We start from the raw sequence: 16,041 nt of genomic DNA, 5'->3' as shown, positions 1-16,041 counted from the left end.
GTGAAAACGGATTATTGCAGAATACAGACTCACAGAGGTTTACAACATTTAGATTCTGTAAAAACAAATATGAAAATTCCTTCCCACAAAAACCCCAATCTAAGCAACCCTGGCAAGAGAGCAGTTTCTTTATAATTCACCCTCAAATGCCCTGCAAAGGAACAGCATACTGCTGTCCTAAATTGACAGCAAGAGAGGAATCAAGATGTTCCATACAAGAGGCACATAACATTAAAAAAATCACTTTCCCCCACTCTTCTCTTATCTCATTTGAGGGCTGAATTCATTGGATGGGATGCTTCTCCTAAAGTAGGCAGGCCTGTAGAAATCTAGATGCCAAGTCATAAATGCTCTATAAATTATAACCAGCACTTTGAATTGTACTTAGACTCCTATTGGAGACAAGCAATTCTGGAGTTTGTAGCATTGGTAGCTTCTCCCATCAGTAAATGGGCTGTTGCATTCTTGAACTTCAGCTTCTGAGTGGTCTTCAAAGGTAGCCCCATAAAAAGTGTACAACTGTAGTTCAAACCAAAACTTGCCAGATTTTCCAAGAAGAACTATCATTGGTGTGTTAGCTGAAGCTGGGCAAAAATTCCCCAAGCCATAACTTTCAGTTGTTTATCTGGCAATCGACAGCAATCTAGGAGGACCTTCAGATCACAATGGAAATATTTCCTCACCCAGCATTAACACTGGGAATGATTTCCTAATTCCAACTGCACAATAATGAGTATGTTAGGCTGCTGAAGCAGAGTCTATGAATGCAGTAAGTAAGCCTGGTTTACTCTCCCCCTCCCCCTTATCACCATGGTATAGGCTTAAACATGAACACTTACCCATGTCTAGACAATTCGCTGCTATTCTTCTTGGAACACTGCAGATGTGGATGTGTACGGTTTTATGGTTAGTTTGTCTTGTGAAAACATCTATTTTAGAAATAGAAAGGTCTATTTCAAGGTTATGAAACCATAAGACTTTATTATAATAGTGACAATGGCTGTGTTCATACACTGTGATCTGCTAACATTATATATATTAGGCTTTGTGCAGTGCCTGAACTCAACTGATGTGTCTTTATGTATTTATTAAATATAAAAGTTGAAACAAATAAGGATCATCTGTTTTAATGAGTCTGCATGAAGACAAATTCCTTATGTGTTCAGTCACATTTGGCCAATAAAGAATATTCTATTCTGTTCTGTTCTACTCTACTTCTGTTCTACTCTACTCTACTCTACTCTACTCTACTCTACTCTACTCTACTCTACTCTACTCTATTCTTCTAATTACTGATAAGATTCTGAAGAAAAAACAAAGCAAAGAACCAGTAAAGTCTTTTGCCCATCCTTTTGAACACTATGAAATTCAATATTCCAATACTAGCTATTCCAAACACAAACATTCTAGTTGGCAATAGTGAAAACTATCATTTGAATCCATCTGGAGAGCAGCAAGTTTAGGAGGACCTCATCTGTACTGATACAAACTTAAAAAGTCTTGTGAAACTTCAGTGCTTGTACCAGGAGTACATTAAATTCAACTTGAGTCAGTCATTTTAATGTCTGCAATTACTGTTTTTGCATTTAGTGGACAAATTGCAGTTGCATTTTGTTCTTAGATTTATATCTTAGATTTAGAAAGCTTAGATTTAATAAAATACAAGGGGAGAAAGGGGATGGATTGGAAAAAGACTATTTTTCCAAGGCAACATTCCAGTTATATAGAATATTTCATTTTAAGCTTTTTTTTTTTAACAATAAGCGTTCAGAACATTCAGTGCATCCCATGACATTTCTAAAGATGACACCTTTATGACATTTTTCCATTAAAGGTTTGGAAAGAGAAAGGTACATAATGTTCCTTGGAGGTCTTTCCAGGACCACACTGCACTGCTGGTGCTTCGTTTTCTGTCATAATTTCCTCTACTTTTGATTAGCAAGCTCACCCTAACTTTGGATCTTGTACTGTAGATGTGGGAGGATTATATTTGAAATGAAAAGAAGAAAATGTCATGCAATTGGCTGGTCATGTACATTTTTTCCCAAATAAAATTTCCAAAAAGTCAAATCCCTAATCTGTCTTTAACATTCTGCCTGTTCTTTTTCTGAACAGGACTTCTTTTCTGCTTGTGTTCTACAGACTTTGCTTAAAACAGCCTCCCTTATTCTGGAGATATCCAGATGTGTTAGGATCATAGCACTAGGACTTCTAGCCAACCTGGCTAGTATAACTCTATTGCCACAGCTTGTAGATCTGCCAAAAATACATTTGTTGGCAAGATATCCTTTTGAGACAGAAGTTGTTCTGATTGGTTTCCCAAGTAAATAAAATCAACAAAAAAAGCAACAGATTTATTACATTCCATTACATCTCTCAGGAACTGATGATTCTAGTGAACAGCGGGGCCCCATTTCAGGCGTCAATCAGTTGTATGTTTTCCAGAAGTAATTCTTAATGTTTTTATTGGGAAGCACAAGGAAATGCACATGGGACTGATTCATTAAAAAGCAAACAGTTCTTCAAAACCTTGTCCAACATTGTCAAGGATGTTATATGTATCAACTATATGAATAACTAATGTTATTAATTTATGGGGTATTTCTATATTACAACTCAAAGCAGTAGATAGGAATTTTTCATTTAATGTAAATCCTAATGATCAAAATCTGTTAAAAGGCAATCCTCTTTCAAAACCTTACATTTATATCAGATGTAAGATATATGTGTGTGCCGTACTTGTGATATGCTGAAATTATTAATTGGACACAAACTAAACTGGACAATTTTGGTCAACAAACAAGGAAAACTGATGTCTATTCATTATGCATTACATCATCATAGTGTTATTGATAGATTATACATCTGTAAAAATGATTGTGTACCAGTAATGAAAAATTGGTAAGGATCTAGAGTTGAAAAAGGAGGTGAATGAGCAGCTTGAAATATTTGGAGATTTCTGAAGAGACTGATATAGTTTTGGCTCATAGTACATCAGATATAACTGTGGTTGAAAAGAGGAAAGTGTGGATAATTGATATAGCAATACCAAGGGATAATAGAATAGATGACAAAGAATTGGAGACGATCATGAAGTATCAAAATCTGAAACTGAAATTGAAAGATTATGACATAAACTGGCCATAATAGTTAACCAGTAGCGGCATACTGAGTGCCATACCAAAAAATCTTGCAAAGATTTACCAGCATAGATTTCCGTAGATTCACTTGTGATTTATGGAAATGACCTTGGGAGACAGAAGGAAGACTGCAGACTGAAGACAGTCAGACAAGCAGCAGTTGAGTCTGCAGAAGGAATGTGTGTATGGCAAACTTTTTTGAAGGAACCCTTTCTTGTTTTTAGGACTAAAAAGTTGGAAGGGGAAAGATGTACATTCATTTTATTAATGTAATCTTACAATAAGGTTAGAACTAATACTTTGGGATGAGTTTCTTGTCTGTACTACCTTCCTCACCAAGCTGACAGTACCTGCAGTCCAGCAGTTTTCAGAAGTAGCCCCAAAAAAGGAAAGGAAAAACCCACCAAACTCAAGTTGGGACAGTAGACCATCCTGGGAGCCAGAAGGGTGATAGGGAAAAAATTGCTTGCAAAAGAAAATTATTTTGCAGTCATTTTTTGAAAATGAGTGTAGCTGTCATTTTATGAATGTAACGACAGTACATTTGTAGTGTGTCTTGTCATGAGATTGTATGGCCAATGGATAGTTGTGCTATCCCAGAAAAAGATGCAGCTCCTTTAAGGAATTGCAAGCAGATGTTAAATTAATTTCTGGGGTCGCTCAAATCTCCTTTTCCCTTTTTATCTGAAGCAATGTACATCCTAGTACCTTGGTGTATATTATTCGTTTTTATATTTATTGAGAAGAGGGGGGCTGTTGAATTGTGTAAGTTTCAGATATTTCTTTCAGGTGATAACACAACAAAATACTAAAATAATTTAAGCCGTGCAACTCTGTGAGCTCTGTTTCTGGACAAGGTAATTGGTTGAAGAGCTCACAACTCTACTCTGTCAGAGGGATGGAAGTCATCAGACATGCTGACACAACATGTGAAGCCTTTCCTAATGGCTAACGTGCTGCCTCATTACTTAGCATCCTCTTTAACTACAGTTGACAGCTCTTTCGCGGTTAAGAGTAATCTGCAAATGCCATAATCATTTCAAGTTAGCACTACCTGAAAAGTAAAACCTACAAATAATTATGGTTTCTGTTGTTTCTGTTGTGGGAAAAGAGACTTGAGACCCAGTTGACTTTTTCTCTTTTTATTTTCTTTCTAGTAACCGCGTACGGAGAAACCGCGGCAGCCTTTTTTATAGCCGGCTGCTTGACGGCTCTTCAAATCTCCCGCCACCACGGACCAACCTATCATAGATAAGTATGTAAATATATAACACCCCTCCCCATGTGGTCCAGTCTAACCAATCCGGGCCTCACCTATCTTACGTAGTCACGTAGGTAGGTGGGGCTCTTATGGTTCCGACTGGACCTGCGCAATTGTCGTGAGTTCGCCTCTGGACTGTTCGGACAGGGTTGCTGTTTCTCCCGTTCTTTTCCGTGGAGCCTTCTGGAAGGTAGAGTCGGCCATGCCGCTCCCGCCAAGCCTTTCCTGGCTGGTTGAGTCGGCTCGGCCGCTCCCACCAGGAGTGCCTTCCTGATGGTTCTTCAAAGTCTGCTCCAGCGTCCCCAAGTTGTTTTCTTCTTCTATAGTTTCAGGTACGTGTTTGCGATTTCCGATTGGGACTAATGTTAGTATTGGTTGTTGTGTCATTGTTAGGGTTTGTTTTGTCACTTTTTTTTACTTGTGGAGGGTCTCCCCCTCCCCTTTTGTTTGTGTTTGAGGGGTCTCCCCCCTCTCTGGTTTGGCTATTTTTGTTTAATGTTTGTGGCAATTCCTTTATTTGTGTAGGTTCTCCCCCCTCCTCTTCCTGATTGTTAGTGTTTCTCAGTGTGGTCCTCGATCTGATTTGGTCTATGTGTCTCCTCCAGCTCTTCCCGTCCTCTGTGTCTACCCTGTATGACCGGGGTCGTTATTTGGGTTATTGTTGCCGGTATCCACAATGGTTCCCCTGTGAGGTTTTTTGCCTAGACTAGGTCCCCTGTTTTGAATGTGCGGCACTTACTGGAGGAGTCTGCTGGCTTTTCTGGGCTATATGTGGGGTGTAGCCTGTCTAGGTTTGATCTTAGTTTCCTTCCCATTAATAATTCTGCTGGGCTTTTATTTGTTGTGGTGTTTGGTGTAATGTGTTGTATACTTAGTAGTTTGTCTATTTTTTCCTGTATATTCCCCGGTCCCAATTTGTGTAGTGCTTCTTTAGTGTAATGGACCATGTGTTCCGCCTGTCCGTTCATAGCTGGATGTCCCGGTGCTGTTAGTGCATGCCTTATCCCTTGTTCTGCCAGGAACCTTTCGAATGTTATTGCCGTGAATTGTGGTCCATGGTCGGATACAACTAAATCCAGCGATCCATGTGTCGTAAAAAGTTTTCTTAGTTGTCTAATAACAGCTTCTGTCATGGTTGAGTGCATGATGTTTACCTCCAGCCAATTTGAGTAAGCATCTACCACTATTAAGAATGTGTGTCCTTTAGCTGGTCCTGCAAAATCAATGTGTATTCTAGATCATGGTCCCCTAGGTGTTTCCCATTCATGTATAGGTGCAGAAGGGGGTGCAGGTCTAGATTCCTGGCATCGTTTGCAAGTTGCTACCCATTCTCCTATGTCTTTATCCCTGGCCACCATACATAACTCCTAGCCAGGGACTTCATTCTGACAATACCTGGGTGACCCTCATGCAATAATTCAAGTATTCGTTTCCTTAATATGTTCGATATGACCACCCTATCCCCCCATAGTATACATCCCTTTGAGATTGATAGTTCCATTTGTCTATTCTGAAACAGTTTAACAGTCTCGTCACTTGCAGTCTCTGGCCACCCTTTACCTACCCAATTTAAAATCGCCATCGTCTTTACATCGTTGGGTGCTGCCAATGCCTTTGCCATTTTGAATACTGTGGGACCGCAGTGAGTGAGGAAGACGGCTCTCTTCCTATTTTCGGATACTCCTTGGAGATTGCTCCCTTCTAGGAACATGAGGAATCGGTCGATGTAGGATTCCCAGTCTTCGGTTGTTGGGTTGAATGGTGCGGGTAGCGAGTTGTTCCCGGCCATTTCGTCTTGCTCGGTCCTCGTTGCCACATGCGCAACTGGGCTCCTTTGTCTCACTATCCCACCTTCGTCGCCAGTGTTGCATTGTGGGAAAAGAGACTCGAGACCCAGTTGACTTTTTCTCTTTTTATTTTCTTTCTAGTAACCGCGTGCGGAGAAACCGCGGCAGCCTTTTTTATAGCCGGCTGCTTGCAGCTCGTGGCCAATGACGGCTCTTCAAATCTCCCGCCGCCACGGACCAACCTATCATAGGTAAGTATGCAAATATATAACAGTTTCAAATTCTGATTAATGTTAACTGGAGGTACGAGCTGCTTTGTTGCGCTTAATTCTAGAAAGGCTGTGACAATTAAATATCCATGTAAGACAAGAGGAAGGTGATGATGCAGATGTTTACATTAAGTACACACCTGAATATTTATCATGGTGTTTAGACATCAGAGATGGTGGAAGATAGTGTCATCTGGCCCATAAGAGCCTTAAATGTTGATCATCCTTCTGTGAAAAAATAGCTGGAACTTACTTGTATCAGAATCCTTTGTTAGATCCAAACTCAAAGCAATGAAGCTATTTTCCTTCTGTTACACTGATTTTGATAAAGAAATAAATGAATGTGGTCAAGTGGACAGTCATTCCATATTATTCTGATAGCTCATCTCATTGCAGTATTATTAGCCCTTCTATTGGAAATTCTAATCCTTTGTAAGAAATAAAACTGCATAGAGAATTATATTATTAGAAAATTGATAGTCTATCTGACTAACACTAGAACCAGCAAACATTGGCTCTGAGAATATGTAAATTTCCTACTTCTCGTTACCCAATCTCAAAATAATGTGATTTATTAGGTTGTATTCTGTATAAACAAAACTGATAGCAACCCTATCCAATGTATCAACAGTAGCCTCAGTTTTGCTTTTTTTTGTTAGTAATCCAACAGAGAGAAAGCACTGAATGAAGGAATAACTTCCTGAGAACATATTAGTGCATATTAGTGCATCAAAAAGAAAAAAGAAAAAAAAAAGACAGTAATTATATTTGTAAACTTGTATGTACATGTGAGGTTCTATATTAGCTTGTATGGATGCATTTGTTGGACTTCAAATATTTAGTGTAGCTGTGACTAGTTTCAAAAGTATAAATCCTAGCAGTAGTTCTCCTAGAAAATTTTCCATATACAGGTAAAAGCATAACAATCATTAGAAGGTGCAGTAGTCAAAAGGTCTCTGACAAACAAAGCATCTACGCCAGCACAGAGCAGCTCAATTTATAAAATATTCTCGCCTCACAGGAAAGAGATGCTGACTATAATGCACCCCAAAATATCTTTTTTTTACAGCATCAGAGGTCTTTTGGAATATGTCTAGCCCTGGATGTCCTGTTAACCATGTCTCTTTTAAATTATGTTCATTTTACCAAAACAGTCTAGTCTGAAATTAACCATGGGTAAACCAATGAGTTCCATAACATCTAGCAACAGTTTGCTGGTTAAACTGCCATGTTTGGCCAGTAAGTATTTTGCAGGATCCAGTGAACATTATTTGTAGACAGGATTTTCCTCAGCTTCAGTGAAAAAAAATAAAGAACAGTTGCTACCATGTCACTGAAACTTTAATCTTTATGGCTGTTTCAATCTTCTATCCCTGGCTCTAGGAATTATTTATTTAAGAAATTTTATATGGCCATTCAACTCAGTGACTCCTGATTATAAGATTTGCCTAGAAACATGGCTGGAAAAGAACAAGAAAGAATTCTCTTGGACTCAGCTTAATAAGCATTAGAGAAAATGCTGAAGCACTATTTCAAATATTTGGCAAGTAATTTTGCATTTAGAAATTGAACTTATTTATAAGCGATTAAAAGCCACTAACCTTGGAATTCTTCTACCTCAGCTTTTGGTTTCAGTTAAGACAACACCAATCTTTTCAAGCTGGCAAGGCAGTTTGACCTTATGTTTTGCTTACATAATGGTTTCAAGTCTTATTGTTAGTATAAGAATCTCTCTTACAAGTTGGACTGTTTGTCTGAAAGACAATCAGAAACAATGTTTTTCACGACAAAGCATTCTTTCCAAAAAGGGCTGAAGTTCCCTAAAACAATTTGGTCCATGATGTGATCCAGAAACTATTATCTAATAATTATCTAGACATAGCCACAAGGTGGCTTGGTTTATTGCGTACAAGCAGTCAGAATTCTCTACAGAGCCATTGTTGATTCTGCAGCTGCCATCTCATGTGGAGGCAGTGGGGAATGCATTGTGGGGTTGCCAAGGAATATGATAAAATCTACTGGTTTAGAAAGTTCTGAAGTAGAATATTGTATGATGGTTCTCCAGGTGATGACTCCTTCTTGGAACCTTTCCTCAATCTAATCCAATGTTTCTATGATTGGCTGAGGTATTCTGGGAGTAGAAGTCCACACAGCTTAAAGTTGCCAATGTTGAGAAACATTGCTCTAACCTAACAAATATTAAAATTAAACATCATGTCTCACATACACACACTATCCTCTTGCTGCTTATTGCACTATCCAAAAATTGGGGATTCCAGTTTGGAATTTAACAATTTATTAAAAATGGGGAAAGCAGCTGCAGCAAATGAATATGGGTAGTCAGTTTCCATGAATGTTTTTCTAGCTCATATATTTTGAAGTAGATAAAATGTGTAGTTTTTCATAATATATACCCAAGATGATCTTCTCTTCAAATTATATTTTTCTCTTTACTTGTAATCTTGTGTATATTGGGATTTCTGTCAGGCACATCAAGAAGAGAAATGATAGATGGAAAATTTGCTCCACAGCATACAGTTGAGTAGGCTATACAGTTTTTATCATGCTGTGTTCTCATCCTAAATCACATTCTTGACTAGCTAAAGTGATATTTTCTTCCTTTCCTTCCTCTGACTTGATTATTCTTGCGTTGTTATTCGTATCAAGTTAAAGTCTCTTTTGAGTCATACGTTGACTCCTGGTGGCCACAGGGACACTGTCACATAATTTTCCTGGCAGCTGTACAGTACAAAACTCATCTGTTGTTGCCATCTTCTGTGATTTTTGTTTAATAAGTTAGCTTTATTGTTTGTTTATTTGTTTGTTTGTTAAACAAATTTATATAGCAATCCAATTCACATAAAGGTAACTTGGGGCAGTTTAAAGGTAAAGGTTCCCCTCGCACCTACGTGCTAGTTGTTTCCAGCTCTAGGGGACAGTACTCATTTCCGTTACAAAGCCGAAGAGCCAGCGCTGTCTGAAGATGTCTCATGGTCATGTGGCCAGCATGACTAAATGCCCTACTGTGAAAACTGCACTGGTTGCCAGTATTTATTTGTTTATTTTATTAATCAAATAGGCATTACCCATCTTAGTATCCAAGTAATTCTGGGCAGTTAACAGATACAAATAATAAAACCATATAAAAGGCATATAATTCGAAGAATAAAATAGGGACAAAGTTAAAAGACAAATTAGAAAGGCAGGACTACCCTCAAATCACTAGCCAAACCCACCGTTGTGTGCCACTCTTCAATCCCTATGCCAGTTGGCAAAGGCAGATCTTCACATTCTTCTAGAAGGACCCAAAGAATGGGAGCAAATCTCACCTCCAGGAACAGGATGTTCTATAGGGCAGAGGCAACAGCAGAGAAGGCTCTTTTCCTTGACCTCATCTATGTTTCCAGATGGAATTCAAGATGCTGATTATGACCTATAAAGCCTTACATTGCATAAGGCCAAATGATTTGAGAGATCATCTTTCTCCTGTGGTTTCTGCCTGATCAGTATCTGGTGGTAGTTAGCATACTTGGGATTCCTTTAATTAAACAGTGCCATCTCAGGAAACATGCCTTCTTTGTCATGGTGCTTGCCCTCTGGAATGAGATCTCTCTTGAAATTCTTATGGCTGTACTGTGTTGGCATTTCAATGATGATGTAATCCCCAATTGTAACTTCAAAAAGGCAACTATGATCTTATAGACAACGATCTCTCATCCCTTGATTGGCAATCTCTATTCACTGGATGCAATACTGTTGAAGACCATTACAACATATTTTTACTTGAAGTCAAAAGAGTCATCAAACTATATGTACCAACAACAAATAAAATACAAGCTGAATAGTCAAGATCTTGTTGATGACCCAAGCTCTGTAAAGGACCTTGGAATACTCACCTCTAATGATCTAAGTGCTAGAGCCCACTGCAACTACATAGCCAAAAAGGCATTAAGAGTTGTTAAGCTAATCCTATGTAGCTTTTTCTCTGGTAATATCACACTACTAACCAGAGCATACAAAACATTTGCTAGACCAATACTCGAATACAGTTCATCAGTCTGGAACCCACATTACGTATCTGATATTAGCACAATTGAGAAAGTCCAGAAATATTTCACAAGAAGAGTTCTCCACTCCTCTACTCGTTGTAGAATACCTTATGCCACCAGACTTGAAATTCTAGAACTAGAAAACCTTGAATTACGCCGTCTTCGGTCTGATTTAAGCATGGTATATAAAATCATACATTGCAATGTCCTACCTGTCAATGAATACTTCAGCTTCAACCATAACAACACAAGAGCACACAATAGATACAAACTCAAAGTTAACCGCACCAAACTTGATTGCAGGAAATACGACTTCAGCAATAGAGTGGTCAATGTCTGGAATACTCTACCCGACTCTGTAGTTTCTTCCCCAAACCCCAAAAACTTTAACCTTAGACTGTCTACTATTGACCTCACCCCTTTCCTAAGAGGTCTGTAGGGGGCGTGCATAAAGCGCACCAACGTGCCTACCGTCCCTGTCCTATTGTTTCTCTTATTCTTCTTTTATTTTTCTTATATGTACCCATTTCATGTATTCACAACTATGTATACACTTATACTTATTATCTTGTAAACAATTGGCAAATCAAATCAAATAAATAAATAAATAAAAAATGCTTCAGATTGGTGGTTTACTCTGGAGACCTTGGATTAAGATGGATGGAGCCTCTTGTTAGATGTGTTTTGTCTATGTTTTTGTATAGAGTGACAGATTTTGTTTTGTATTTTGTTATTGTGGTTTATTATATTGTAAGCTACCCAACTCGCTTTGTGGTTTATTATATTGTAAGCTACCCAATTCGCTTTGGAGTCAATCAGTGCCTGAAATTAATAGAATAAGAAATAATAGAAAGGAATAAAATAACTTTCCAAATATCACCTTTTCTGAGAGATTCTCATAACTATTGCTTTTAAACTTATGAGCTAGACTTTGTTTATGAAAAAAAAGATAAATTGTCACTACCAGTTAGTGTATTTTCATTTTTTTTTAACTTTACAAAATTAGCAGTAACATATGTAAAAAATTATTAATATTTCCCATGATTTCAGAGTGATCTTTCCCATTGATAAAATTAAAAACTTATTGTATTGTTAAGTCATCACCACATATGGCAAATTATATTCATTTATATATAATACACAATGCAGTTTGAAATCTTGGGTATATGAACTTTCCACCATCCCGTTTTGTTAGAGTGATTCTTTTCCCTCACAAGCCCACAATACCTTATTATTTTTCTACAAAATAAGCTGCAGACAATGGAAACTTTCATACTGTTTCCTGTAATTTTCAGCTCATGTCATCCATAAAAGGTGCTGTGGATTATTTCATCAACGGCACAAAATATACATATATTATGTGCTACAAAGCCGAAGGAGAGAAGAAAAGTACTAAAGAAGGGAAAAGAAAAAAATGATTTTCTGGGATATATTGTAGACTCCTCCTCTCCCTTTTTTATACTGTAATAATTATTTGTCCAAACACAATCTTAAGAAAAAAAGTGTGCTAACAAAGGAAACTTCCTCAGCATGTCTTAATTGTGAATCTAAACAGCTGCCATCTTTTCCTCTGATCGCAAGAACAGATTTGTTCAATCATAGAGCAGATCAGCCAGCAGCCCCCCCCTCCCCCAATTTTTCCTTGTTCTCCCCAAATCTGTTTAGAGGTTAGAGAATGACATACAGGACGTACAGAGAAAGATAGAATAAGGGAAGTCCTGTTGCAGGACGAAAAATCCATTTGCATTGCTTTGATGTAATTTTCAATTCCAGCATCCTGTTTCCAAAAATGGATACCAGATGTCTATGGGAAACTCACAAGCAGGACAGGAACAATCAGTTCTCTCTTCACCCATCAATTAGCACCAATGGCATAGCAATTCTAAAGATGACAGTTCAATATGGCTTACACAGTAATAGTGATGAACTTGATTTATTTATTTAGTTTAATTTACTTATGGCAAACTATTATCTTGGATGTAATGTTTTATTTTGGCTAATTGAAGGAAAAAATTCTAAATGTTATAAATAAATAAATATGCAACAGGTTTTAACCTGATATGTATGTATGTATGTATGTATGTATGTATGTTCACACACACACACACAAAATTAATAACAACATAATACATTAAAACATGCTATTATTTAAAATATCCTGGCAAAACATTATAATGTATATTATAAAATGTATTATGAAAAGATTTGTGTTTGCGTGGCTGCTGCAAAGAAGAGGGAGTCACTTTATTTTCCAAAGCAAGAGAAGGCAACACAAAAACATTGGATAGAAACTAATGAAGGAGGGAAGCAACCTGGAACTAAGGAGAAACTTCCTAGCAGTGAGAACAATTACCTAGTGGAACGGCTTGCCTTCAGAAATTGTGGGCACTCCGTCACTGGAGGCTTTTAAGAAGAGACTGGGCAGCCATTTGTCTGAAATGGTACAGGGTCTCGTGCTAGAGCAGGGGGGTGGACTAGAAGACCTCTTAAGGTCCCTTCCAGCTATATTCTGATTAGATTAGTATTCAGAATATATTAGTATATTAGTATTCAGACACTTCCAAACTGCAAGTCTTTTTGAACTCAATGGTCTTACGCCAAGTGAACTTGCATTAAGATGGCAAAGTTACACTAGGATGTGTGCATGTTTGGGTGAATGCTTAAAAATGCAATATTGGCTTTTTAAAATGCTTCTGAAAATTAGTTATTTTATAATATAATTGCTTCGCCTCTACAGTCCAGAGCAGATAACAACTAAAATACTGGAAAGCAATGGAAAACTCTTACTCTCCAAGGCTATCTGCTTGCTCTTTGTTATATTTCCAACCAGCTACATGTGCACAAAACATCCTTGGAGAAAGAATAGCTGCTGAAATTTCTTTTCCTGTAATATTTAACCTACAGCAAAGTTTTCATCTTTCAGCTGTGAAATCCACTATATTTTAGGATAATAAAGATTAGATGTGCTGTCCCACACAAATAAAAAAAAAGTCATATTAAGAGTCAACCATCTAAATAAAGAATGCATGGTTCAAAACAAAACATTTGTACATCTAAATAACTCTTGGACAGAATGCTCAACCACAGATATAGACAAACAAATTCCCTGGGTGTAAGGCTTGTACCGAGGAGGATCCCTTGGAAATTACAAATAAGCAGAGACTGAGCACGTCTTGTATCTCCTGTTTTTATGTTTCCAGTATAATCTGTTGTCTGCTAATCATGCATATTGCTTTCAGATTATGGCTGCAAAACTCCAAATGGCCACTAAATGGCATGAACTATATGTATATAGTACAAGTAGTCCTTGAGTTTCAACAGTAACGGAGCCTGCCTATTATGTCATAAGTCATGGTAGTCTTAAAGCAGGTCACCCAAGTGACCGACCCAATTTTATGACTTTTTTTGCATCAGTTGTAAAGCAAATGCTGCAGTCATAAAGCAAATCCATGGTTCACTATAAGGTGTGTTTTTGCCGAAAACCAGAAGTAAATGCTAGTTTTCAGCAAAAACATTGTAAAACTAAGTGCCTGACATGCAGTCATGTGAGTGGGGGGGGGGGGGGGGGATAGGCAGCCATCAGAACTTCAGAATTGGATCTTAAGTACCTTTGGGGCAGGTGGGTCTGTGTAACTTTGAACGGTTGCTAAGCGACCGGTTGTAATTTGAGGACTACTTTTACTGTACTACTTTATTTTTGTTCTGCCATTCAGGGTTCATTACGAGTTTTGCAGTCCAGATCTGGTAGTTCTAATGATGCAGGGTCTGTTGTGTGAATGAGCCTTTACATCAAAGGGCATGCGTGCATGCACACAGAACCCAAAATGGAAATAGAGACAGGATAACAGTTAAGTAAATATTTTATTCTTATATTTTTAGCATATCCTTCCTTTAAAGAGATTAAGGGTTCCTCTGTTCGATTTGTTATTCTCATAAAAAACTCATGAGGTAAGTTTGCTGAGCGAAAAAAAATAGAAATGAAATGAAAATATGTGACCTTCATGACTGTGACTAATGTTGGATTCTATTCTAACTACTAATCAACAGTGTCCTTTCTATATAAGTGGACACTGACTTCACCTCAATTTCTCCATTGCTTTGTTCTATGTGCTTATTCTTATAGTAAGATTTTAATTTCTTTTTATTGGCTATTTTATTTATTGTTGTGTGCTGCCCAGAGTCACCTTTGGGAGAAGATGAGTCACCATATAAATTTGATTAATAAATAATATTATTTTCAATCTTTTCTTTTCCTCTGTTCAGCTCTACTTACAATTGCATACACACAGCCTCTAAAACGAATGTGTTGCTTTCAACCATTATCATTTTTGAAGCAATAGAGTTGAACAGACTCTAAAAAGTGGATTGGTAATATCCATATGGTTATTCAGAAGAGACTGCACATTACAGATTGCAGTCCAAGAGCAAGCAGGAGGATGCTGATTTATGACAGATCGATATTGCTCAGTATATTCCCCAGACTTTTTAATTTAGTTGTTTTTAAAATGTCAGGTCTGATTGTTTTTGGCATTGCCTTTTTTCATGCAAACTGTTTTCCTGGATCTTATCAGCTAATGTGAACTGCACTGGAAATGTGGAATTGAAAGACAGTTTCAACAGAAAGGCAATGTTTCAACAAAAACTTAATTGTGCTTAATGTGGTTCTGATCCTGCAAAGAGCGGCTTACTAGTCATTACAGATCCATTGTAGAAAAACAACAGTAAATCACATGATATTCAGGATAGACTTTATGACACATATTTCACCAGTTATTTCTGAGTTCTGGAAGATCAATCATCTAACTGCACTTTGAAAAGAGATAAGGTTTCAATCATGAATTTATTAAATAAGAAATGTTCAAAACCTGGTGTCTGGTGTGGCTAAAATAACATTGCCTATTGAATACATAATATTGCACACACGCATATACTTTGAATTAATGGATTTCAAATATAATAAAAATAATTCCTATTGCATTTGTCACTATGCAGGTGATGTGAAATGAGGCATTATGGCTGACACATTCTGATTTAACCAACAATTTATGAATAATAGAATGCCTCCCCCAATCAATAATTAAAATGAAATGAAGAGGGGTGTGTATGTGTATGCGTGCGTATATGTAAGTATATGTAAGTATGTGTATATCAAAGAAGTGCAGTTTGTAGCACCTTGAAGACAAAATATTATAGGCTATTTGAAGGGTTGGAGAACCTGCAGTCCTCCAAGTGTTATTGAACTGCAGCAGTTTTACCCCAGCAGTCCCAATTTATAACAGCCACACTATCCCTCTGGATGTATAATTACTTTTAACATTATTTTTGGTATGTTACTATAATGTGTCAGAAACCAATTTTTTACTTACCAGTTCAGATCTTGAGAGATAGATAAACATGACCACATTTTATGTAATAACCTGGAGATCTAGGGCATCTTTCTTATTTCTTTTTAGCTGAGACGACTTGTTTTATAATTTTAGGTTTGGGATTACTTTGCATGTATGCCATGTTGCACATATGTGTATATGATTTCAC

The 16,041-nt window shown here is 37.4% G+C and overlaps 1 protein-coding gene across 1 annotated transcript in view; it reads right to left on the bottom strand.

Annotated features, from left to right (window-relative positions):
- The window catches only part of PSEN2 (presenilin 2), a 48,439-nt gene that overhangs the window by 31,590 nt on the left and 808 nt on the right, over window positions 1–16,041 (bottom strand). The window lies entirely within an intron of this gene.

Source organism: Notechis scutatus, chromosome 1 (assembly GCF_049901735.1).
Source record: "Notechis scutatus isolate UNSWTSFEM ecotype Mainland chromosome 1, rNotScu1.2, whole genome shotgun sequence".
NCBI lineage: Eukaryota > Metazoa > Chordata > Lepidosauria > Squamata > Elapidae > Notechis > Notechis scutatus.
This window is presented reverse-complemented; position numbering and strand designations above follow the sequence as displayed.